General features: G+C 39.1%; 2 long non-coding RNA genes across 3 annotated transcripts in view; both read right to left on the reverse strand.

Moving 5' to 3' along the window:
• Positions 1-13,746, reverse strand: part of LOC129646805 (uncharacterized) — a 52,167-nt gene extending 38,421 nt beyond the window's left edge. Inside the window, exon 1 of one of the 2 annotated variants that reach the window (XR_008712177.1) lies at positions 13,026-13,745. This is a non-coding gene — a long non-coding RNA (uncharacterized LOC129646805). Of the gene's footprint in view, positions 1-13,025 lie in introns of both variants that reach the window. The other variant, XR_008712176.1, reaches the window with a different exon arrangement.
• A 2,690-nt stretch (positions 13,747-16,436) lies between these two features.
• Positions 16,437-18,530, reverse strand: LOC129647853 (uncharacterized). Its single transcript, XR_008712542.1, has 3 exons — positions 18,425-18,530; positions 16,994-17,116; positions 16,437-16,555 (listed from the first exon to the last, which is right to left on the reverse strand). It is a non-coding gene; the product is annotated as an uncharacterized LOC129647853 (long non-coding RNA).
• Between the last annotated feature and the right edge of the window lie 5,569 nt (positions 18,531-24,099).

Below are 24,099 nucleotides of genomic sequence, written 5' to 3' on the forward strand. Positions count from 1 at the left end.
CTGTGATTGCTGGTTGCTGCTTCAGATCACAGAGGGGCAGGTGAAGAAGCAGGTGGCTGATTTTGTTGCATTTTCCCTCATTGCTGCCGACTCCACTCCCACAGGCTGAAATGACTTCTAAGGGATTTAAAAGGCCAGTGCTTTTTGCTCACTCTTCATTTTTCTCTTTTCCCTTTTTGGGAACCAGACGTTAAAACACATGACATTCCAGGTGGCACTACTGGTAAGGAACCCACCTGCCATTGCAGGAGACATAAGAGATGCAAGTTGGGAAGATCTCCTGGAGGAGGGCATGGCACCCCACTCCAGTATTCTTACCTGGAGAATCCCATGGACAGAGAAGCCTGTCAGGGTACAGTCCATAGGGTCTCAAAGAGAACATGACTGAAGCAGCTGAGCATGCGTGCACAGGGAAAATTAGAAAGTGATTGTCCTAGTCCAGGAAAATACTCAGAAAAATCTGGGAAAACCTTAAGTTTACCACTCAGGCTGATCCTCAGCATAGAGACAGCCTAGAACAATACCCCTCCCCAACACCCAAGGGCAAAACCCAGCAAGCCATGAGGCAGGGAAAGCCTCTGACTTCCAGAGTTACCACATTATTAGATATGAATGTTCACTTTTGAACAAAAATCACAAAGCATACAAAGAAACAGGAGAGTATGGCCCATTCAAAGAAGAAAAATAGACGTCAGCAACTGTCCCTGAAAAAAATGTAATATCCCATATACTAGAAAAATACTTTAAAATGACTGTCATAAATATTCAAGGAACTAAAGGAAAACATAAAGAAAGTCAAGAAAAAGATGTACAAATAAAATAGAAATAGCAATAAAGAAATATAAAACATGAAAAAAAAATCTGGGGTTGGAAAGTAGAATAACTACAATGAAAAATTCACTAGAGGGACTCCAAGGCAAATTTGAGCAGGCAGAAAGAATCAGCAAACTTGAAGATCGGATAAGGAAAATTACTGAATCTGAAGGACAGGGGAAAAAAAGGGAATGTGAAAAGAGACTGAGAGATCCATGGAACATTGTCAAGTGGATCAGCATACACATTTTGGGAGTCACAAAGAAGAAAAGAAAAAGAAAGGGGCAGAGGGAAGATTTGAAGAAATAATTGCTGAAAACTTCCCAAATTTGGTGAAAAACATGAATATAAATAACCAAGAAGCTCAACAAATTTGGGAGTAAGATAAACTCAAAGACATCCACATCAAGACATATTATAATCAAAATCTCAAAAGACAAAGACAAAGAGAGAATCTTGAAAGCATCAAGAGAGAAGCAAATTGTCACATCCAAGTGTTCCTCAATAAGATTATTAGTAGATTTTGGATGAGAAACTTTGGAAACCAGAAGAGATTGTGCTGATAGAGTCAAAATGCTAAAAGGATAAAAAAAAAAAACCTGTCAATCAAGAATCCTATATCTGACAAAAACCCTTCTTCAAAAGCAAGGGTGAAATTGCTTTTGGATAGACAAAAGCTAAGGAAGTTTGTGATCACTAGACCTGTAAGAAGTCCACAAAGGCAAAATAAAAAGACATGCAAAGCCGTATGGAGATTAATGATCTCAATAAAGGTAAATGTATGGCAATTATAAAACCTACCATTATTGTAACAATGGTTTGTTACATTGTTTAACTGTTACATTGTAACATTTGTAACATATGTAACTGCACTATATTTTCTACACTATTCAAGAGACCTAAATGGAAGTGGAAGTGTTAGTAGCTCAGTCATGTCTGACTCTTTATAACCCCATAGACTGTAGCCCACCAGGCTTCTCTGTCCATGTGATTTCCCAGGCAAGAATACTGGTGTGCCATTCCCATCTCCAGGAGATCTTCTTGACCCAGGGATCAAACCCAGGTCTCTTGCATTGCAGGCAGATTCTTTACCATCTGAGCCACCAGGAATGCCCATTCAAGAGACTAGTACATTTAAAGAAAACAATACAACTACTAGTCTGAAAGCTAATATCATTGTAACTTTGATTTGTAACTACAAATCTTGTTTTCTACATAATAATTATAAGACCAATGCATTTAAAAAACTAGTATACTTTTAGGGGCACATAATGTATGAAAGAATAATTTTATGACATCACTAATAGAAAGGGATGGGGATAGAGCCATAAAGAGTTAGATTTTTTGTATATTATTGAAGTAAAGCTGGTATAAATTCAAATTATAGCATTTAACTTTAGGACACTAACTGTAACTTCCACATTACATTTATATAACCAAAAAGAAATGGCAATAGAACCTACATGAAAGGAAATGACAAAGAAGTTTAAACAGCTCACTACCTCAAAAAGCAATTAAAAATAAAAGAAGATAGTAATGTAAGATATGAGAGACAAAATGGTATAAAGCATATAGAAAACCAATACTAAATGACAGAAGTCAGTCCCTCCTTCTCAGCAGTTATTTTAAATATAAGTGGATTAAATTATCCAATCAAAAGATAAGAGTTTGGCAGAATGTATAGAACATGGTGTCCATCTACATGCTACCTACAAGAGGATCAATTTAGATACAAAGGCACAAAATAGGCTGTGAAAGGATAGAAAAAGGTATTTTATGTAAATATTTTCTTTTTAAGTTACATGTACTTTCTTGCAATTAAAAAAATTGAAAAAATCATCCTGGAAGACATTTATAAATTCCTAATGCTCGGGACTTAGTTCATACCAATTAAAATACAATTACTTAGACCAGTGGTGCTTGGCCCTGGATGCACATTAGTATTATATGGGAAGCTTTTGAAACATACCAATGCCTGAGTCCCACATCTCCAAAACTCAATTATTAGAGGTGAAGCTTGTACTTGGTGTTTTGGGTTTTTTTTTTTAATCTCTCTAGTACTACTTTGTTATTATCTGTAGGTGTACCATTTCCAAAACCTTAATTAACCTATTCTATTCTACTCTCTGACCATTTTCTCCTATGTTTTGAGCTTACTCCTCCTAGTACTCAAAATACCAGACTTACTAGGATCTGAGATCCATAAATACCTATTATCACACTGGAACCTCTGCCACATCTCTCTCTCCCCTACACCTCTCCTTCTCACTCTCTCTCTCTCACACACATACACATGCACTTCATACTTCTTACATTCTTCCCTACCTAGCTTAGATTTCATAGATCATTATTACAAATGCTCCTTTACATCCATTATCTATTCCCTTACCCTCCATTCTTCTGTACCTAGAAAAACTCCAAACCAAATTAAACCCCATTCCTTTCCGATTCTACAACAGTAATCAAATAGCTGAATTTTGCTGGAGGAAAACACCAGCCGTGTTGACTAGTGACTGGGCTCACTTTGTATTTATGATAGCAAATCTCCGGTGGACCCTTAGCACTGGTAAGCAGCCTTATAGTTGATTTACTCCCCTATCTCCCATAGTCCCAGGTAACATATTTCCTCACCCCTCAAACCTCAAACACCCCTTCTCTTCTACTCACTCAGTTGATGATTTGGCTTCTCATTTCACTGAGAAAATAGAAGCTAAAAAAGGGAATGCTTTTTCCTGCTGACCACCAACACTTCACCTGGCCTCCTCTGTACCCTTATGCTCTGCCTTTGTTCCTGCTGAGATAAATGAATGGCCTGGGCTCCATTTTAAGACCAATATTTCCACCTGTTCTCTGGATCTCATCCTACCCTCTCACTCAGAGGCCTTATGCTTGTAATTTTCTTGCTTCTCTATAGTGTCATTAATTCTCCTACTTTTGATCTTTACAATTGGTACACAAGAATGCTGTAAGACTTCTGTTAAAAATCTCTGTTTTGAACCCACATCTCTCTACACTCCTGAATCATTTCTCAGCTCTTCTATAAAACAAAATTTCAAAGTGTTGTCTATATTAGCTTTCTCCATCATCCTATCACCCATTCTCAAAATCACTCACAGGAAGCTCTGCCTCAACACTTCCACTATTCTCCTCCTACTGAAACTCTCTCAAGGTCACCAGTGACCTTTATGTAGGTAAACTCAACCATCAGTTTTCAGTCAGTGTCTTTCTTAACTTCTGAAGAGCATTTAGCAAAGCTATCCATTTTCCCCCTGGAAATATTTTCTTTCCTTGACTTTGGGAAAGTAAAATTTTATTGTTTTATTTTTACTTTAGGGTTCTTTCCTTCTTCTCTCCATAGCTGGACACTTTGAACTTCTAATTTCTAAATTTCAGAGGGCCCCATGCTTGAGTTACCTTCATGTATCTTCTCCACTTACTCCATAAATATTTCATCTAATTCCATGGAGTTAAATACCATTTACAAGACTGATGACTACCATATTTGTTTCTATAGCCCCAACATCTTTTCTACACTCCGGATTCCATTTCTAGTTGCCTTTCTGTGTTGCCTCATGGCTATTTAGGAAGCATCTCAAACCCAGCATATTTAAAGCCAAATGCTTAGCCTTTCCCCATAAATATACTCTTCCCTAACACTTTCCAACTTATTCTATGGCTAAACCACTAGTTCAGATACTCAGATAAAATTCATGGAGACAGGCTTCCCTGGCGGTCCAGTGGTTAAGAATCCACCTTGCAACACAAGGGATTCTCGTTTGATATGCAGAGCAGCTAAGCCCATGCACCGCAACTACTGCGCCAGTGCTCTAGAGCCCCCAGGCCACAACTACTGAGCCCATGCGCTGCGACTACTGAGCCCATGCACCTAGAGCCCGAGTTCCACAAGAGAAGCTACCGCAACGGGAAGCCCATGCACCACGATGAAGAGTCACCCTCGTTGGCTGCAACTAGAGAAAGCCTGCAAGCTGCAACAAAGACCCACTTCAGCCAATAAAATAAAATAAATTAATAAATATTTTTTAAAAATTCATGGAGACATCACTGACACTTCTCTTTCTCTTGCTGTCCAGATCTAATCCATGAACAAACACTGCTCATTCTAGTTTCAAAATATATTTCAAAGCTCTTACCAGACAGTCTTATCTTCAAGCCCTGGTCTGGTTCAAAGGAACCCCATTAATGCTTCATCAGTGCTTCATCCTGAGCAGTACAGATGTGGGTTTGGCATCAGTCCTGACTTTACCACTTCTGAGGTGTTTTACCTAAAGCAATCCACATCACGTTTGGAGTTCGATTTCCAGAAGTTGAACATATGTATACATATACATATGTGCATGTATGTATACATGCATGAAAGATAGATTGATCTCAAATATAATTTCTCACCAGCTCTACCATCTTCCATTCCATTCAATTCACCATCATCTTTGGCCTGGATACTTGACAAAGTCTTCCAAATTTGTCTCTATGCTTCCTCTCTTGTCCATCTCTACCACCATACTCTCCACTAGCAGTTTGAGTGTCCTTTTCAAATGTAAGTTACACCATGCTAAGCTCCTGTTCAAACTCCTCCAGTTACTTCCCATCACAGTTAAAATAGCATCCAAAGATCTCAAGACGGTCTACACCAACACCTAAAGATCCTGGTCTCGCCTACCTCACCTATTTTTACCACTCACTATTCTCCAGCTACCCTGCCTTCTTGATGCTCCTCCAATTCATCAGGCAAGATCGATTCATTTTATTTTGCTTCATGACACCTATCACTATCTAAAACTATATTAAAATGTATGCAAATATTCACTGTTTACTTTTTCCCATAAGTATGTAAGTTTCACGAAGGCAGGGATTTTGTCAGTTTTATCCTTCATTGTATCTCCAATGTGTTAGAACACTGCATAACACAGTAAATACTCAATGAATGTTTATTAATTCAATATATGAATGAACAGATGGTGAAAAAATCCCTGTACTTGAAAGGTTGATATTTGAAAGCTGCTTTCAGCTATGTTATCAACTTGTTTCTTTACTTCTTTTCTTTTTCCTTCAACTCTTCTAGTTTCCTCAGTATTCCCACTCTCAGGATGACATTCATTTTCTCCTCTTTCAAAGATTCAAACTTCCTTTAATGTAAAATATTACTGAGAATTGTCAAGGCTGGTCACCTATCTCTTTAACCAAAAGCTTGGAATCTTTGTAACCTCTAATATCACACCACTTGGTTTTCTGAACTGTCTCTTAGACACCTGAGTTCCAGAACTGAGTCCAGTCATATAATACTTCTGGTTTTATACTGTGATAAAACTCATATTCTTTCCTTCCTGCTTTCATGGCATAATTCTTTCAATTCATATTCTAAAACAATTCTAAATCACAAGTTTGTGACTCACAAAACTGGAACTGTGAAGAGACAGAAGAAAGGAGGTCTAGATATGATGAAAACCACTCTATAAAATTAAAAAGATGAACCTGCTCAATTTTTTCTTTTGGATGGAATTCTATAATCAAATAACTTTGTTCCCCTTAGTTTTCAATATATGCCTCCCATTGTCAACTTCCTATTCCATTTCTTCACCTTCTGAGTTATACACTCCACGTTTTAAAAGCTATTGACCTAAAACTTATGCTGTTGAGCTGTTCCTGTTAATGGACTTGATGCACACAAGGAAGGATACTCATGTTACTGGGCTTGATCTCCTTCTTTTGTTTCATTACAGAGGATTGTAAACAATCAATATGGAGTCAGATTAAGATGTATTAAGGTGAATAACAAAGCATGTTTGGATTCCCTTGTATTTTGTCAGCAGAGATGGTGAGACCAAGCTTTTACGAAATGGACACCTATCCGTGAATGACCACATGGTCACAGAAATTTGACTGTCAGAATCTACATCACAGAGAATGACTCAAGGAAATGAATTATTTTCTCCTGTCTTCCTGCTTTGTTCCAGAATGATGACATGTAAGAAATTAATCAATAGCATTTGGTGCAATTATAAGTTTAAAGGGAAAGACTTGTATTAATTTTATTAATAATAATTTGACAGAAAATACATGGAGTTAGTTTCCTCAAAACTGAACTGTGAGAGGACTCATAAATTGTACTGTCATTTCTTTCTCCAGCTTGTAATCCCTCATATTGCAGAAACGGTCTCACAATTGAACAGGTGTTTTAATAATAGACTGGAATTTGATTTAACATATATCCCTGAAATGTCTATTTGAGTGACTTAAAGCTAAAACCCACATTATAAGAATATCAAACTGAAAACCTACTGATCTAGAGAAGGCCTGTCTTTGGGCATGGGTGGCACAGGTTGTATCTGGGGCTTGACCCCAGGAGTGTAGAAAAAGTTCTCCTGTCCTCGAATCCTCCTCCACCTGGTTTGTACACCTCAAATTGTCTCAAATTTATTAATAGGAGATCTTCAATTTGCTGAATACTTTTGAAATATCCATAGCCAGTAAATTTCATTCATTATGTATTTTTATATCTGTGTCTGTGTGTCTTTATACGTACTTGTGTGTGTGTATGTATGTATGTATTTTCCTAAATTTCCATTTTCAGTATGATTGGCCCTTCTTCCTAAGACAGCACACACCAAAAGAAGTGAAATTATTGAAATCAGAGGCTGTGCATAATTTCAGGAAGCTTCCTTTAAAATGTTTTGTTGTCTTAGTCTCTCAGTCATGTCTGACTCTTTGCGACCCCATGGGTTGCAGCCCTCCAGGTTCCTCTGTCATGGAATTCTTCAGGAAGAATACTGGAGCAGGTAGCCATTCCATTCTCCAGGGGATCTTCCAAGCCTAGGGATCAAACCCTGCATTGCAAGCAGATTCTTACTGTCTGAGCCACCAGGGATTTTACTTCATATTTGTACTTTATGGGAGAGTCCCTTTTCTGACCAACCTACTTAAAATAACCTCCTTCACTCACTTTCCTCTACTCTGCTTCATTTTCATTATCACCATTTGATATTTGGTTCTTTGTGTGAGCATGTATTGGGAGACTCTGCCCAACAAAAGGTGAGATCATTGGGAAGCCATTCTGGGATGATTAGTTATTCGAACTTTCCTATCCAATCCATGTGTGCCTGGCAAGGCTCAGGGCTCTACATCAGGATTTGCAGGCATAATTGAAAAAGGGAGGTAGTCCTGGCTACCCATGGACTTTCCAGCCCTGGACTCCTAGCATAGCTCCAGGGCAATTAGTTAAAGGTCAGGGAGTCCAAGAGGTTTTGCAGAAGCAAGAAAAAGAGAACATGAGATACCCTAGAACATGCTTGACCTTTGTGATCTGGAGGAGAAAATTAGAGAGATTAAGGAACAGAATAACATACTTGTTTTATGGAGGGTTCTGCAGTCAGGTCTTCTGGAATTTAATGCTCATGCTTATGCTTATGACATTGAACAATGTTCTTAATTTCTCTGCTTCTCAGTTCTCTAATATGCAGAATAATTTATAATCTGCAATAACAGCAAACATGCTTATTTGTTCTTATTAATCTTATATATAATCATATTTATGATTAATATACAACTTGGAACAAAGCTAGTGGAGGCGATGGAATTCCAGTTGAGCTATTTTAAATCCTAAAAGATGATGCTGTGAAAGTGCTGAACTCAATATGTCAGCACATTTGGAAAACTCAGTAGTGGCCACAGGACTGGAAAAGGTCAGTTTTCATTCCAATCCCAAAGAAATTTAATCACAAAGAATGCTCAAACTACCACACAATTGCACTCATCTCACACGCTAGTAAAGTAATGGTCAAAATTCTCCAAGCCAGGCTTCAGCAATATGTGAACTGTGAACTTCCAGATGTTCAAGCTGGTTTTAGAAAAGGCAGAAGAACCAGAGATCAAATTGCCAACATCTGCTGGATCATGGAAAAAGCAAGAGAGTTCCAGAAAAACATTTCTTTCTGCTTTATTGACTATGACAAAGCCTTTGACTGTGTGGATCACAATAAACTGTGGATAATTCTGAAAGAGATGGGAATACCAGACCACCTGACCTGCCTCTTGAGAAACCTGTATACGGGTCAGGGAGCAACAGTTTGAACTGGACATGGAACAACAGACTGTTTCCAAATATGAAGAGAAGTATATCAAGGCTGTATATTGTCACCCTGCTTATTTAACTTATATGCAGAGTATATCATGAGAAACTCTGGGCTGGAGGAAGCACAAGCTGGAATCAAGATTGTTGGGAGAAATATCAGTAACCTCAGATATGCAGATGACACCACCCTTATGGCAGAAAGTGAAGAAGAAATAAAGAGCCTCTTGATGAAAGTGAAAGAAGAGAGTGAAAAAGTTGGCTTAAATTTTAACATTCAGAAAACTAAGATCATGGCATCCAGTCCCATCAATTCATGGCAAATAGATGGGGAAACAGTGGCTGACATTATTTTTCTGGGCTCCAAAATCACTGCAGATGGTGATTGCAGTCATGAAATTAAAAGACACTTGCTCCTTGGAAGGAAAGTTATGGCCAATGTAGATAGCAAATTAAAAAGCAGAGACATTACTTTGTCAACAAAGGCCCATCTAATCAAGGCTATGGTTTTTCCAGTAGTCATGTATGGATGTGAGAGTTGGACTATAAAGAAAGCTGAGCACCGAAGAATTGATGCTTTTGAATTAGGGTATTGGATAAGACTCGAGAGTCCCTTGGACTGCAAGGAGATCCAGCCAATCCATCCTAAAGGAGATCAGTCCTGGGTGTTCATTGGAGGGACTGATGTTGAAGCTAAAACTCCAATACTTTGGCCACCTGATGCAGAAAGCTGACTCATTTGAAAAGACCCTGATGCTGGGAAAGATTGAGGGAGGGAGGAGAAGGGGACGACAGGGGATGAGATGGTTGGATGGCATCATCGACACAATGGACATGGGTTTGGGTGAACTCCAGGAGTTGGTGATGGACAGGGAGGCCTGGCGTGCTGTGGTTCATGGGGTCGCAAAGAGTCGGACACGACTGAGCAACTGAACTGAACTGAACTGGAATCTATAAACCCTCAAATAATGGGTCATTATTGTTGTTATTATTATTATTAGCACTGCTCAAATTGTTACACTTCATCTGGCTGCTGCTCTCATTCTACCCCATTGGCTTCTTGGATCTGGAGAAATAATTTATTGGCTTTTGAAATCAATTTGTAAAATGTATTAAGGCTCTTTTGTGTACCAGGTACAGAGCTAAATGCCATGGAAAATGTGGACATGAAGAAACTGTTGCCTGACATCCACTTATGATCCGGTAGGGAATGTAAAAAATACTGGGGTATAAACCAAACCAAAGCAAGGCAACATTTGATAAATATTATGGGAGAGATATAAGCCCAGAGTCATGAGCCCTGTCAAAACAGAGCACTTCAGCTGTGGGTTCGTTTATTCATGGAGGCGCCAATCAGTGTGGTGAAAGGGGAGAGAAAGGGGGAACAGGAAAGTCATTTCAGACAGAGTCACAGATCCATTACACTGGAGGATACAGGAAATATTGAGGACAACTTGCATGCTATCAGCCTAGAAATCCAAGAGAAGATTAACAGAAAATGAATAAATGAATAGATAAATAAATAACAAAGCAGGAAAACTTGTTTGGGAAGAAAAATAATGCTTCCTCATCCAGATGGGCACTGGACCAAACATTTATGAACACCCTCTAAAATGAACTTTTGTCTTGGCTGAGTTTTCCACTATAAAACCATGTAAGTGTGGGATTGTATTTGCTTCCTCAGCTTCAATATTTACTTATCATTTGTATGCAGTTTTTTTTTTTCCTGTTCTGATAATATTGCCCTTGGGAACTGTCACCCACAAGCATATTTCCTCACTATGTGAGCTAACCCTGTTCTGTAAATGAAAAAGCACATTCTCCCACATTTCTCCCTAGCCAAACTCAGAGTCATCAGTAACTTCACCAAACCCAAGGAAGCACACAAGTCATTTCAAAGTCAGTTGAATAATGTTTGCCATAGATCATTCCTACTACTGGGTAACAGACATATGTTATAACTGTGATATGTTGGGGAGAAATTCATGATCAGTAGTTCTGGTATTTCTACCTCCAACTCTGTTGTGTGCACAATTGTTAAACTGTTAAATACAATTGTTAGTATTTTGAACTGTAATAGAATGTATATTGAAGCAATATCAGCTAGCTCCTGTGTGAGACACTCAAGCTAATTTTTCTTGAAAAACTGCATCCTTTTGTTCACCTGGGTTAATGATTTTTCTGTTCAAAACAAAACAAAGAGCACGTCCCAGAAAAAAGAAGTCACTGATCTCCTGCTCAAGCCTTTTGGGCTATGGTTAAGGAAAATCGGGGCCCCTGGGAGAACGCAGACCAGGTGTAGCATCATAGGATATTAGTTCTAGAGGCAAAGCGTAATCCATAGATGGGAAAATGGGATGGAGTGGTGAAATGACTAGCACAAGATATCATTATTATAAGTGTGTTAGAGGGAGCCTCACAACTAGAATCAAGATTTCTTGCACTGGAAATCCTAATTCTAAAAGAGGGAAACATGCAGACAAGAGAAAACCATGGAGGATATGAAGGGAACGGGGAGCCAACTATTTGGAAATATCTGTACTTAGGCACGGAGAAGGCAATGGCACCCCACTCCAGTACTCTTGCCTGGAAAATCCTATGGATGGAGGAGCCTGGTAGGCTGCAGTCCATGGAGTTGCAAAGAGTCGGATACGACTGAGCGACTTCCCTTTCACTTTTCACTTTCATGCATTGGAGAAGGAAATGGCAACCCACTCCAATGTTCTTGCCTGGAGAATCCCAGGGACGGGAGCCTGGTGGGCTGCCGTCTATGGGGTCGCACAGAGTCGGACACGACTGAAGCAACTTAGCAGCAGTACTTAGGCACATTTATAGCCAGATTATTTGTGGCTGACTAACTGAACTGAACTGAGACAAGATAGTGGCCCCAGCCCACTGGTGACCTCAGGACCCATCAGGGCAGGACATTTCATCGGAACCCTTTGATAGGCAGATAGTTTGTCTTTTCATGGAGCAAGAAATGTAGGTTAGGAAAGCTGGGTGAGTAATAGAATAGTTTTTCTACCAACTTTGTACAGAACTCCGTGTCCTTCCTACACTTGCTTTTCTGAATGCACAGAATTGCTGATGGCCTTTGTTCGCCCTGCAGTTTCACTGTGTTTTTAAAAATTGAGGTAGCAGATTGGAAGTTCTTGGAGTATCTATTAAGATCTTTTCCAGCCCTGAAATAATGGATCTGAGAGAAGGCAAGTCAGGGCCCTCTCTCCTTCTCTATTAGGAGATTAATGCAGAGGCACACACTCATCTGGGCAATCAGAGTTTACCCGTTATTCTTATCCATCTCTTCCCTGACCAGTTTGAATTTGGTCTCTAGTAGCATCAGCCTCTAGGATCTCATATTTTTTTTCTGCACAGAGGGTTGTTATGAAACCAGGAAAGAGATGGGGGGAGGAAATTGGCTGAAACATCCAAACGTAAGATTTTTTCCCCCAGGGCTTTCTCATTAATTTTCAAATGATCATGGACAAGTATTTAATAGGAACTTAACTAGCAGTACTGTACTTAAGACTTCACCTTCCAATGCAGGGGACACGGGTTCAATCCCCGGTCAGGGAGCTAAGATTCCACATGTCATGCAGCCAAAAAACCAAACCATAAAACAGAAACAATATTGTAACAAACTAAATAAAGCCTTAAAATTTTAAATAAGTAAATAATAAAAAACTACAAGCAAAGATATACTGACCATCTTTGGGGCACACATAAGCAACATAATAGAACACAGCTGTTAAGTAGCAGTATCTAAAAAGACTCAAAAAATCTACTATTTAGGTATTTGGGGGGAGTTTGCTATAATCGTGGTCTCTTGTTGGGCTTCCCTGGTGACTCAGTAGGTAAAGAATCTGCCTGCAATGCTAGAGACATGGGTTCAATCCCTGGGTTGGAAAGATTTCTTGGAGAAAGGAGTGGCTGTCCCCACTCCTATGTCCTTGCCTGGAGAATTCCTTGGACGGAGAAGCCTGGCGGGCTACAGTCCATGGTCTCTTGTTATGGCAGAAGACAGCGGTGGCTCTTTCTTTCAGATTAATGTCTTGTGATTCTCAGTCTACTTCAGTATAATGCACAGGAGAGTTTCTGGGATAAATAATTTCTAAAGACATTAACCTACCTTAACATTTCTTCCTGTGATAAAAATGAAACAGTCTGTATCTTGACAATGATGGCCTTTTGTTTAAAGCAGAGCCGAGTAACTTGCTCGGATGTGGATTTTAGTCTTGTTTAATGGAAAAACCAGACTAGATCCTTAATTCAACATCAAGGAAACAATAAACCTGGTTTGTTCTCTCATAGTGGAAGCAAATGTCCTATTTATATCTGTGATTATTCTGGCTGGTCTGCTTGATTACTTTCAGGGATAATAGAAGAAGCAAAGGGCAGGTTTGCAGAATTGACAAGCCCTCCTAATTAAAGACTAAATCAACCCATTACTCTATTCAAGGTGGAAGGGTTTTATACATTAACCTTTTCTTTCTTATGTGTTTCTTCAGTCAGATTCAGGGTTATTTGGGGGGCTCTCTTACACTACCTGCTGGGATTGTACATACCCTTCATACATCAACTATTCATTATGGTGGATTAACAGAGGTCACAGATTGTTTCCACTACCCTCATAGGAAGTGAAGTCCATTCTCAAGCCTTTGAATGTGGGCTGGCCTTCAGACTTACTTTGGCCAATAGCCTGAGTAATTTTTGATATTCTTTCTGGAAATAGCCTTTGTCAGACCCATCGGTTTATTAACTACTTTTTCTCCCATGTTTCCTCAGGCAATGTTTCACTATTTTCTATTGGGACTTAACTCCTCTTTTCCCCAACTCTCAAAAAAAAAAAAAAAAGTTCTCACTGTATTTTACACCTTCACCAACAGTCTTCTTGAGGTCCTTCCAGCTTCTACTTGCCCCAGTTCCAAAATCATTATTACTTTTATTTTTCACCATGGCAGCCCTTTATGTCCAGTACCAATTCTGTTTCATTTTTTGCTACTTAACAAACCAACCTAAAACTTAGTTTCCTTAAAATAGCAACTTTTAAAATTCTCTCTAACAAATCATGGGTTGACTAGGTTCAGCTGGGTAGTTCTTTTCCTCCACATAATCTCATATGGAGCTCAGCTGGGCTGGAAATTACAAGATGGTATCCCCGTAGCTGGTAGGTGATATGGTTGTCAGGCAGGTGCTCAGCTGGGGCTGATTCCCGGGGCAACCTAGGGATGGAGATTTTGTGGCCTTTTTTTATACACTCTAATCTTCAAATATTTTCCTTTTGAGTGCTTTTTCTAATTTTACCAAGCTCTTTCCTTCCATGTATGTTCTCCTTTTCTACATTAGCAATCCAGACATTCCCCACTCCACCACCATCTTCTTAGAACGTCTGGAAGATGTATCATCTGGAAATATCATTGGTCACTAATTTTATAAATATAACAATAAAGTGCATGACAGTAAAACTGTCATCAGTTGATAGTTGTGGAAGCCACATAATGGGTACATGGGGGTCAGCTATACTGGCTCCTGTACTTTTGTACATATTATAAATTTTCCATAATAAAAAGTAAAATAAGGGAAGTAATAGTAGGGATTGGGATATACTTTTATATACTAATCTTGTAGCAACCTCTAGCTGACCAGCAACACTCTTAGCTGCTTAATAATGTTTTAAACAAGTTTTAAAGCTCCTGGAATATATGGAATATAAACAAGATCATGCATGCCTGTCTGGGCTCAGTCATGTCTGACTCTTTGGAACCCCATGGATTATAAACCACTAGGCTCTTCTGCTATGGCATTCTCCAGGCAAGAATACTGGAGTGGGTTGCTATTTCCTTCTCCAGGGAGCCTTCCAGACTGAAGGATCGAACCTGCATCTCCTGCATTGCCTGAGTTGACAGTCAGATTCTTTACCACTGCACCACCTGAAAGGTCCTGACAAAATTAAACCCATATTAATAGGTTATAAGAATAAATAAACAAATAAATAAGAAAGAATAAACCCATATTAAATATATGGGTTTACCTGCTTTTAATGTTACAGGAGGAAGACATACTTCTTAATGTATATAATTGCTAAACCTTAGGTGGTATAACTGTGCAGTTTCAAATAGAAACATGAGTACTCACAGTAAATGGAAATGGTCTTTATTTGTTGCTGTTCAGTTGCCTAGTCATGTCCGAGTCTTTGCAACCCCATAGACTGCAGCACGCTAGGCCTTCACAGTATACTTGCCATGAGAACTCCATGAACTGACTTTATTAAATGATGGGCTGAATGGATCGCAAGCTGGAATCATGACTACTGGGAGAAATACCAGAAAACTCAGATATGCAAATGATACCATTCTAATGGCAGAAAGTAAAGAAGAACTAAATAATCTCTTGATGAGGGTGAAAGAGGTGAATGAAAAGTTGCCTTAAAACTCAACATTCAAAAAACTAAGATGATGGCATCTGGTTCTACCACTTTGTGACAAATAGATGGGGAAAAAGTGGAAACAATGACAGGTTTTATTTTCTTGGGCTCCAAAATCACTGTGGACAGTGGCTGCAGCCATGAAATTAAAAGATGCTTGCTCCTTGGAAGAAAAGCTATGACAAACTTAGCATATTAAAAAACAGAGACATCACTTTGCCAACAAAAGATCAATATAGTCAAAGCTATGGTTTTTCCAGTAGTCATGTACAGATGTGAGAGTTGGATCGTAAACAAGGCTGAGCACCAAAAATTGATGCTTTCAAATTGTGGTGCTGGAGAAGACTCTTGAGAATCCCTTTGACAGCAAGAAAATCAAACCAGTCAATCCTAAAGGAAATCAACCCTGAATATTCATTGGAAGAACTGATGCTGAAGCTTAAGTGCTGATACTTTGGCCACCTGATGTGAAGAGTTCGCCCATTGGAAAAGACCCTGATGTTGGGACAGTTTGAGGACAAGAGGAGAAGGGGGCTGCAGAGGATGAGATTGTTAGATAGCATCACTGACTCAATGACTATGAGTTTGAGCAAACTCCAGGAGACAGTGAAAGACAGGGAAGCTGTAGTTCATGGTGTAGTTCATGGGATCACAGAGTCAGACATGACTTAGTGACTGAACAGCAACAACAAACTATGAAATATTTTATACATAGAGACTTAGAATGCCCTTCATAATATGCAAAATCTGATACTGTTATTTATCTAACATGCTTAAGAGTACTTCTAGGGATATCATAAGCCCCACAATAGCATTATTTATTGTTATTATTAGCAGCAGCAGGAAGAGAGGACCTAGCTGACACTAAGTCAGTGTGATTCAGTGTAGGATCCTAACTATTTGGGGATGCAGTTGTGTATAGAATGGGGGGCGTATATTTGGCATATAAATGTATATTTGGGGGTCAGTGTATAGAATGAGGACAGTGACTAAAAAAGGCCCAGGCTCAAACAAAGACATATATTATCCTGGGAATTCCACCTAAGTCACAGAAACAAAGTCTTGGTAGATGACCCCAGACCCCATAGCAGCTAGGTCCTGCTATGATGTCTACTTACCATTTGTGGTCTGCTTTGTCCATCAAGCCTTCCTGGATGGCTCAGCGGGTAGAAAATCTGTCTGCAATGCAGGAGATACAGGAATCATGGGTTTGATCCCTGAGTCAGGAAGATCCCCTGGGAAAGGAAATGGCAACTCACTCCAAAATTCTTGCCTGGGAAATCCCATAGACAGAGGAGCCTGGTGGGCTACAGTCGATGGAGTCACAAAGAGTTGGACACAACTGAGCAACTAGGTGCCAGCTAATCAAGCTGGTAAAGTCAACAGGGAATTCACTGAAAAGCACTGGTGCCAGTGTCAGAGAATCCGCCTGCAGTGCAGGAGACCTGGGATTCATCACTGAGTCAGGAAGACCCCCTGCAGAAGAGAATGGCAACCCGTTCCAGTATTCTTACCTAGAGAATTCCATGGACCAGAGGAGCCTGGCAGGTTACAGCCCATAGGTGACAAAGAGTCAGGCACGACTGAATGACACACATACACACACAAATACACAATCAAGCAAACAAAGGAATTCATTGAAATGCATCACAGCAATGTGAAGAGCCACGGACCTGCATCTCCAAGGAGTCTGTGTCCTTAGGCCTCATGTTGCACCATAAAGTCACCATTGCTCTTGGATTTTTCTTTCTTTTGACTTTATCATCCCAGATGATGACTTAATGGAGAACTGGAGCCTAGAAAATTGTGGTTATTTTCTTTTATATATTTGCTTAATGTTTCACTCCAATATTAGATACAAATTCCTTGAGGTTAAAGCCAATGTCTATCTTTTTCTTCATAAACCTCTAGTACTTAGAACAGCAACTGACATATTTCCTGAATGACTATGTGTAATGACTTAAAGTTTACTAATGCTCTGTATTCACGGAACTTCTTTGGGTAACAGGTTTCAAAATGATTGAATAAAATCTGTATTTATTATTCACCATCTCAGTATCATAAGTTGATAACAGAGATCATCTTCCAAGATGTTATCTGAACAAGGACTCTTTCTGTTTGGATACTCTTCACAAATGGTCAAGTGAAGTATCATCAGTACAATAGTTTCTTAACATATCTTGACATGAGTTTTGCTTACTTTGCAAGAAAATAGAATTTTAACATATATTTATATTAGCATAGACATCTCTGTTTATATATCCCTATTTATCTATATACATATATATACACGCATTCAGTAGCCCTCTACTCTTTCACTTCTATTCCCACCAAATGGTAATTGGTTTTTGAAGCAATTAAATAATCAATAATCAATAATCAGTTAAAGTCTAAAAGGAGACACAGTTATGAATACAGCTTGGAAAATTCTATCAAAGTCCTAAGCATGACATAATCTCTTAAAAACATGCTGGCAACAAAGTTTTCTATAATACAATCATTGCCATTATTTTAATCTGCCCATAGCTATTAATATTAACTACTGTAATATTTTTATAGAGCTTTATAGTTTGAAAAGTACATTCACACAGTCATTACCCATTTGGTCTCACAATAATTCCACAACTAACCTCTTATTTCTGTTACAATAAAACCGCACTTATGGTATTATTGTTTCTGTTCTTCAGATGAAAACAGCTGAGGATGGAGTTTCTTGATTGACTTGCCTGGCATCATTAAGCTATTAGAATTCTTAATTATTTAAACGTAAGAGATTCCAAAGGGTCTTAATTACGTGTAAAGCACAGTTTTGAAAGCATTCATTTGTGCTATTACCAGTTTCTCTCATCTACATATCAAGAGAGACAAAGGTGATTCTAAGGTCACTTGGACTAAAAAGAGAGTTAAACACAGCTTACTGTGTAGAAGTTACAGAAGAATTAAGACCGCCTTTGACTCAGTTTTCTTCTTTCTGAACTAGCTTTTAAGAATTCCACCCCTCTAGAATTCACATCTGTTCATGACGTAATGCTATGGGTCAGCCTGGGTTCTGTCAAAATGAAGCCAGCATTACCAAATTCCAAATTACAGTATGTTTTACTAACCAGTTTTATAGACTAGACATTTCACTCAGGCAGAAAGGAATTCCCACTGCACTTGAGGGGTAGCAGAATCTCCAGAACAGGCTACTGGTTCTGCTTGGCTCTGAGCTGCCCACAGTCTCCAGGCACCCTAAAGACAAAGAGGCAGGAGAAATTGGGTGAGGAATGAAATTATGAAACCAACATTCTGGATTTTAACTGAACCTATTCACACCAAGTGGATGGCATGACCTTATACTCAGATGTAGCAAAGAATGTAAATCTAAAAATAAAATATCTTAAAGACAGAAAATTAAAATTGTGACAGTTAAAGAATAAGAATGCACATTAGAAGTCATATTTCTATTTGTGTGTTTAAGGCAGTTGCTCAAAAAAAAAAATTCTGAAAAATTAATACAATTATTCCATGCAGCTTAAATTATACCTGGTCTATGGCTTTACTTAGCAGAAATCACATCAAAATATTTTATTTTATTTATTAATCATCCCCATCAGTTTAGTCATGATTCTGGGGTAAAAGGAAAACCAGTAAGTAAAGCAGAAAGAAATTAAGAGGAGATGCAAGACTAACAATGTGATACAAAGTACAGGGCATGATCTGAGATCTTTTACAGACACTTTTATTCACACATTAAAAAATTACTGATGGATTTTTTACTGAACATGTTTATGTTTGTGTAATAAGGGTCCCAGAATTATGGTCTAAGACCTACACCTGCTATAATCTTGTTTGCTCATTTATTCATTTCTTGTCACAACTAATAGATAACTACTGCATGGCTAGGATGTGCCAAGCACTACATTAGGAACAGCAATGCAACAGAGAACAAGATAAAAAAGAAACCTGTCATAAGGCTCCTTGTATTATAATGAGAGAAACAGAAAAGTAATAAGCAACCACATGTGACATCATATCAGGCAGGAATAAGTGCTAAGAAGAAAAGTAAAGCTGGATCAGAATTTAGTAAGTGTGTAGGGTGGGCTGCTGCTGTAGGTCAAGTAAAGAAACGCTATCTGAACAGATGACATTTGAACAGAGTAGAGACTTAGTCTATTTGCTAGAGAACATCAAAGAAATTCATGGATGGGTCAATGAATGAACACAAAGCACTGCTGTTGATACCCAATCCCCAGGGCTGGATGGATTAATCACCAGGAAATTAATCAGTGTGCCTTCTCTAGGAGAAGGCGTTATGATGAGAAGCAACCTCCAAGAGAAGAAACTCAGAACATAGGCAGCAGCAATTAGGCTGTGATTGTTAAGTCCAGCATGACATAGTCCTCACATGCCACAGATTGTCTTTTATGGACTGCCCAGGGGCTGCTCATTTATGCCAGAGCCCTTGGGAGATGCTCTTTCTAAACAAACAAACAAACAAAAAGGGCTATAATATCCACGTCTCCAAAAATTTCTCTTTCACTTCTACAACTAGTCAAATAAAGTAACACTTGTACTGAGAAAGGGAATTTTATTTCATTTTATTTTGGAACCTGGAATAATTAACTTACTTCCAGAAGCCTCGGAAAATCATCACAGAAACATGGTTGTAGAAACCTGCTTGGCCTCTCTAAAACCCTCTTCCCCTTCTTCTTCTATTAATAGGATCTCTTTTCCTAGAGGGAACCCATCAGTATGGATCAGGTGGAGTTGAACCCACTAGCTGTTAACAGCAGCATTCGTTTGACCCAGTTAGGATCTGTATGCCTCAAACAAACTAATCAATAAAATATGGGCATGCGATACAAACTAGACATGCTAGAATCCTCAGCAGAATACTTTTTAGGAGTCATTAGAAAGTTCTACCTGTTTTCCTTAGACTGATTAAGCTAAAGAGATGAGTGTAAAGCTTCTCATTACTATTTGTAGCTGCATTTGAAGAGAAAATTATTAAAAGAGGGGAAAGAGAATCCCTGATGACATTTGTGAACCCCAGGATCCAGCTAAACCTGAAGACAGTTCTTTTCATACATGTCCCAGATGAGGATCAATAAATTTCTGGGTTGTTTAAATGTGAGTTGTATTACTGCCAGGAATAACTGAAAAGGATCCTACATAAACAGAATTGGGGAAACAGAGAAAATGTGACCAGTGACAAGAAAGATACCAGGAACATTGGTTACTAACAAAAGTCAACAAAATGGTCCATGCTATAAGAAGAAAGAGAACTGTGGTTGCCCCTAGTTACACATCAGACTCCCTAGGAAGTTCATGAAAATGACAAGAAATGGTGATTGGCATTCCAGGTATTCATTCTCTCAAAAGTCTACTGCAAAGAGTTGCTGTTGTTTTATTGTCCCTCTGAGGTTATACCTCTCAGACTGGTGTGACCCACACAACTGTAGTTTATTATTGTTGAATAAAACCACTTTCTTTGATAGTTAACATTTGCAGAGAGGGCCAGCAGCAAGTCATGGGGTATGACTTTCATTCACCACATGTTGAGTGAGTGCCAATCATAGTTGATGTCCTTTAAAGTCAACAAAAGTGACCACCAATATAGCATACTCCTTAGTCCCCATGAAAAATTTTAAAGGTAAAATCTGGGATTGGGAGGTTCCCAGGGAATAAGACAAAAACACAAAATGCTTTCTGAAGAATGCATATAAAGGCAAAAAGGTAACTTCGGTTAATTTCAACTGACTTGTGCATGGGTGTCTCATGGGGTATTTTTAGCATGAGCTGGGGGCACCGAATGTTTGTCCCTCTCGCTCTGAACCCTGTCCTGTCTCACTTTCTATTTGCCTGCAACATGGCCTCACACAATGACGGCACAGGGCAGGGCAATCCTGTGAATTCCATTCTTCCCCCTTCTCTAGGGACAGGGGTCTTTCCTTGATGGAGAGATTGTTCTAAAACCTCTTACACTGAAAAACTTTCCCTTAACACAAGAATGCTAGTAACACTAGTACCCACGCTTTCCATGATGACACACGAACGCTTTGATGAGATGTAGCACAAGTCATGGGAGACACTCTTTGCTCCCTCTGATTCCCCCCTTTCCTTGCCTCCAGATTTGCTACCCAGAGCTACCACCCTGCATTGAGGACATGGAGATCTGATATAGAAAGTGAACCTGGCAAAGGTTTCCAAGGAAAGGGTGAAGCAGAAGGTGGGGCTGGAATGGGGATGAGGTGGCAACTCCTTTGGGAATAAAACAATGGTGATTCTGAAGGAAATGTCTGGGGTCAAGAGGTTAATTCTGTGAGACAGAGTAACACAAATGGTACAGGATTTCCTACAAAAGGGGTATGAACACCCTATCTTCATCTGGACTTGATTTGTCCAACTCTGTCACTCTGCCACTGTCTCTTACACTCACAGTCTTGCCTTTTTTCATGACGAACCACAACACTAAGGAGACTTGATTTCGCTGCCCCCATTGTAACCAGGGATGAGGTTCTATGGGCAATTTTGGGCCTGTGACCAGCCTCCTCAGGGAATGGAGGAGGGCCCCTTCTTCTCTGCATCTGCAAAATATGAAAGAAGGCAAAGGTCTGAATGTCACTGAGTCCTCCCACAGGAGGACAAAGAACAGAGCTTCTCCGAGTCTCCTACGGGCACACACACAGTTCATTTAAACACATTCAAATTAACAGACTGTGTTGACTGAAGGGCGCATTTCTCTCTGTTTGGGATGAAAACTAATTTAAATGTGGTGGTACCAGGCTGTGAACACATTCCTACAAGCAAGTAAACAAATGTTATTGCCTTCGCTTAGACAGTCTTTCCCAATTAGGTTGATTATGGTGATCATAGCGATGTCTCCTGAATGCACAAGAATGTAGTAATGCTCAGATTTGTTATATAATATTTACAGACTCTGTGGTATAACTTCAGACGAATTAAAATATACAATCTTCTGTGTTTCCACGGACCAGGGGAATGGGATTCACATGTTTGCCAAAAGCAAGAGACAGAGCCAGCAAATTCCCTGACATTTAAGTTGATAAGAACCTTCTCTGAGAAATTGTAAACTCCTGCTGTAAATTGCTATTTTAAACAACAGAGAAACAGCTCATCTCTGTCACCTAGAAGTTTAACCCCAAATCACAATTTGCTCTTTGCTTGACTTTAGAAACAGTCTCTATCATTTTCTCCTAAGTGGGTCAACTTAAGAAAGCATACTCCATAAGAAAACAACTTACGTTACCTACTATTCAGCCTGATTATTCTATTATCAGACCCAAAGTGTTATTAGTGAGCAGATTTACTTAGATATTTCCAGGATTAAATATGGGCTTTACCATGTTTCTGTGACAGGTTAGAGATGTGTCAAGGTCACTAAAAAGAGAAACACAGTTTTTAGAACAGCATCTCATTTTACCAATATAATTTGTTTTTATTGTATCTGAATTGATGAAAAAGCACACATAGTAAAAGGGCAGTGTTGATCAATGCTAAAATTTTGGATGAAGAGTTTAACCCCTGGGGGACCCTGTTTCCTCATGTGAAATGATAGCTATCTTAGATGATCTCAAAGGTTTTTCTAGCCCTCACCATCTGTGGTGTTTGACTGTTAACACACTGATGCTGTGGGTGGTAGCTAGGTTGGGGGGACCAAGCCTGAGAATACTATTTCAGTATGACAGTCATTTGTGGTTATGTGAAAACAAGAGTAAGGAGTCTTCAAGGACAGGAAGGCAGACAGGACTGAAGGAGCTATAAATGAATGAAACGGAGATACACGCACAAACACATATATTAATACATAGAGTTTGGAAAAAATACTTGCAAAAATAAACAAATGGGACCTAATTAACCTTAAAAGCTTCTGCACATCAAAGGAAACTATTAGCAAGGTGAAAAGACAGCCTTCAGAATGGGAGAAGATAATAGCAAATGAAGCAACTGACAAACAACTAATCTCGAGAATATACAAGCAACTCCTACAGCTCAACTCCAGAAAAATAAATGACCCAATCAAAAAATGGGCCAAAGAACTAAATAGACATTTCTCCAAAGAAGACATAAAGATGGCTAACAAACACATGAAAAGATGCTCAACATCACTCATTATCAGAGAAATGCAAATCAAAACCACTATGAGGTACCATTTCACGCCAGTCAGAATGGCTGCAATCCAAAAGTCTACAAGTAATAAATGCTGGAGAGGGTGTGGAGAAAAGGGAACCCTCTTCCACTGTTGGTGGGAATGCAAACTAGTGCAGCCACTATGGAGAACAGTGTGGAGATTCCTTAAAAAACTGGAAATAGACATGCCTTATGATCCAGCAATCCCACTGCTGGGCATACACACTGAGAAAACCAGAAGGGAAAGAGACACGAGTACCCCAATGTTCATCGCAGCACTGTTTATAATAGCCAGGACATGGAAGCAACCTAGATGTCCATCAGCAGATGAATGGATAAGAAAGCTGTGGTACATATACACAATGGAGTATTATTCAGCCATTAAAAAGAATACATTTGAATCAGTTCTAATGAGGTGGATGAAACTGGAGCCTATTATACAGAGTGAAGTAAGCCAGAAAGAAAAACACCAATACAGTATACTAACACATATATATGGAATTTAGAAAGATGGTAACAATAACCCTGTGTACGAGACAGCAAAAGAGACACTGATGTATAGAACAGTCTTATGGACTCTGTGGGAGAGGGAGAGGGTGGGAAGATTTGGGAGAATGGCATTGAAACATGTAAATATCATGTATGA

This window comes from Bubalus kerabau, chromosome 3 (assembly GCF_029407905.1).
Source record: "Bubalus kerabau isolate K-KA32 ecotype Philippines breed swamp buffalo chromosome 3, PCC_UOA_SB_1v2, whole genome shotgun sequence".
Classification (NCBI taxonomy): Eukaryota; Metazoa; Chordata; class Mammalia; order Artiodactyla; family Bovidae; genus Bubalus; species Bubalus kerabau.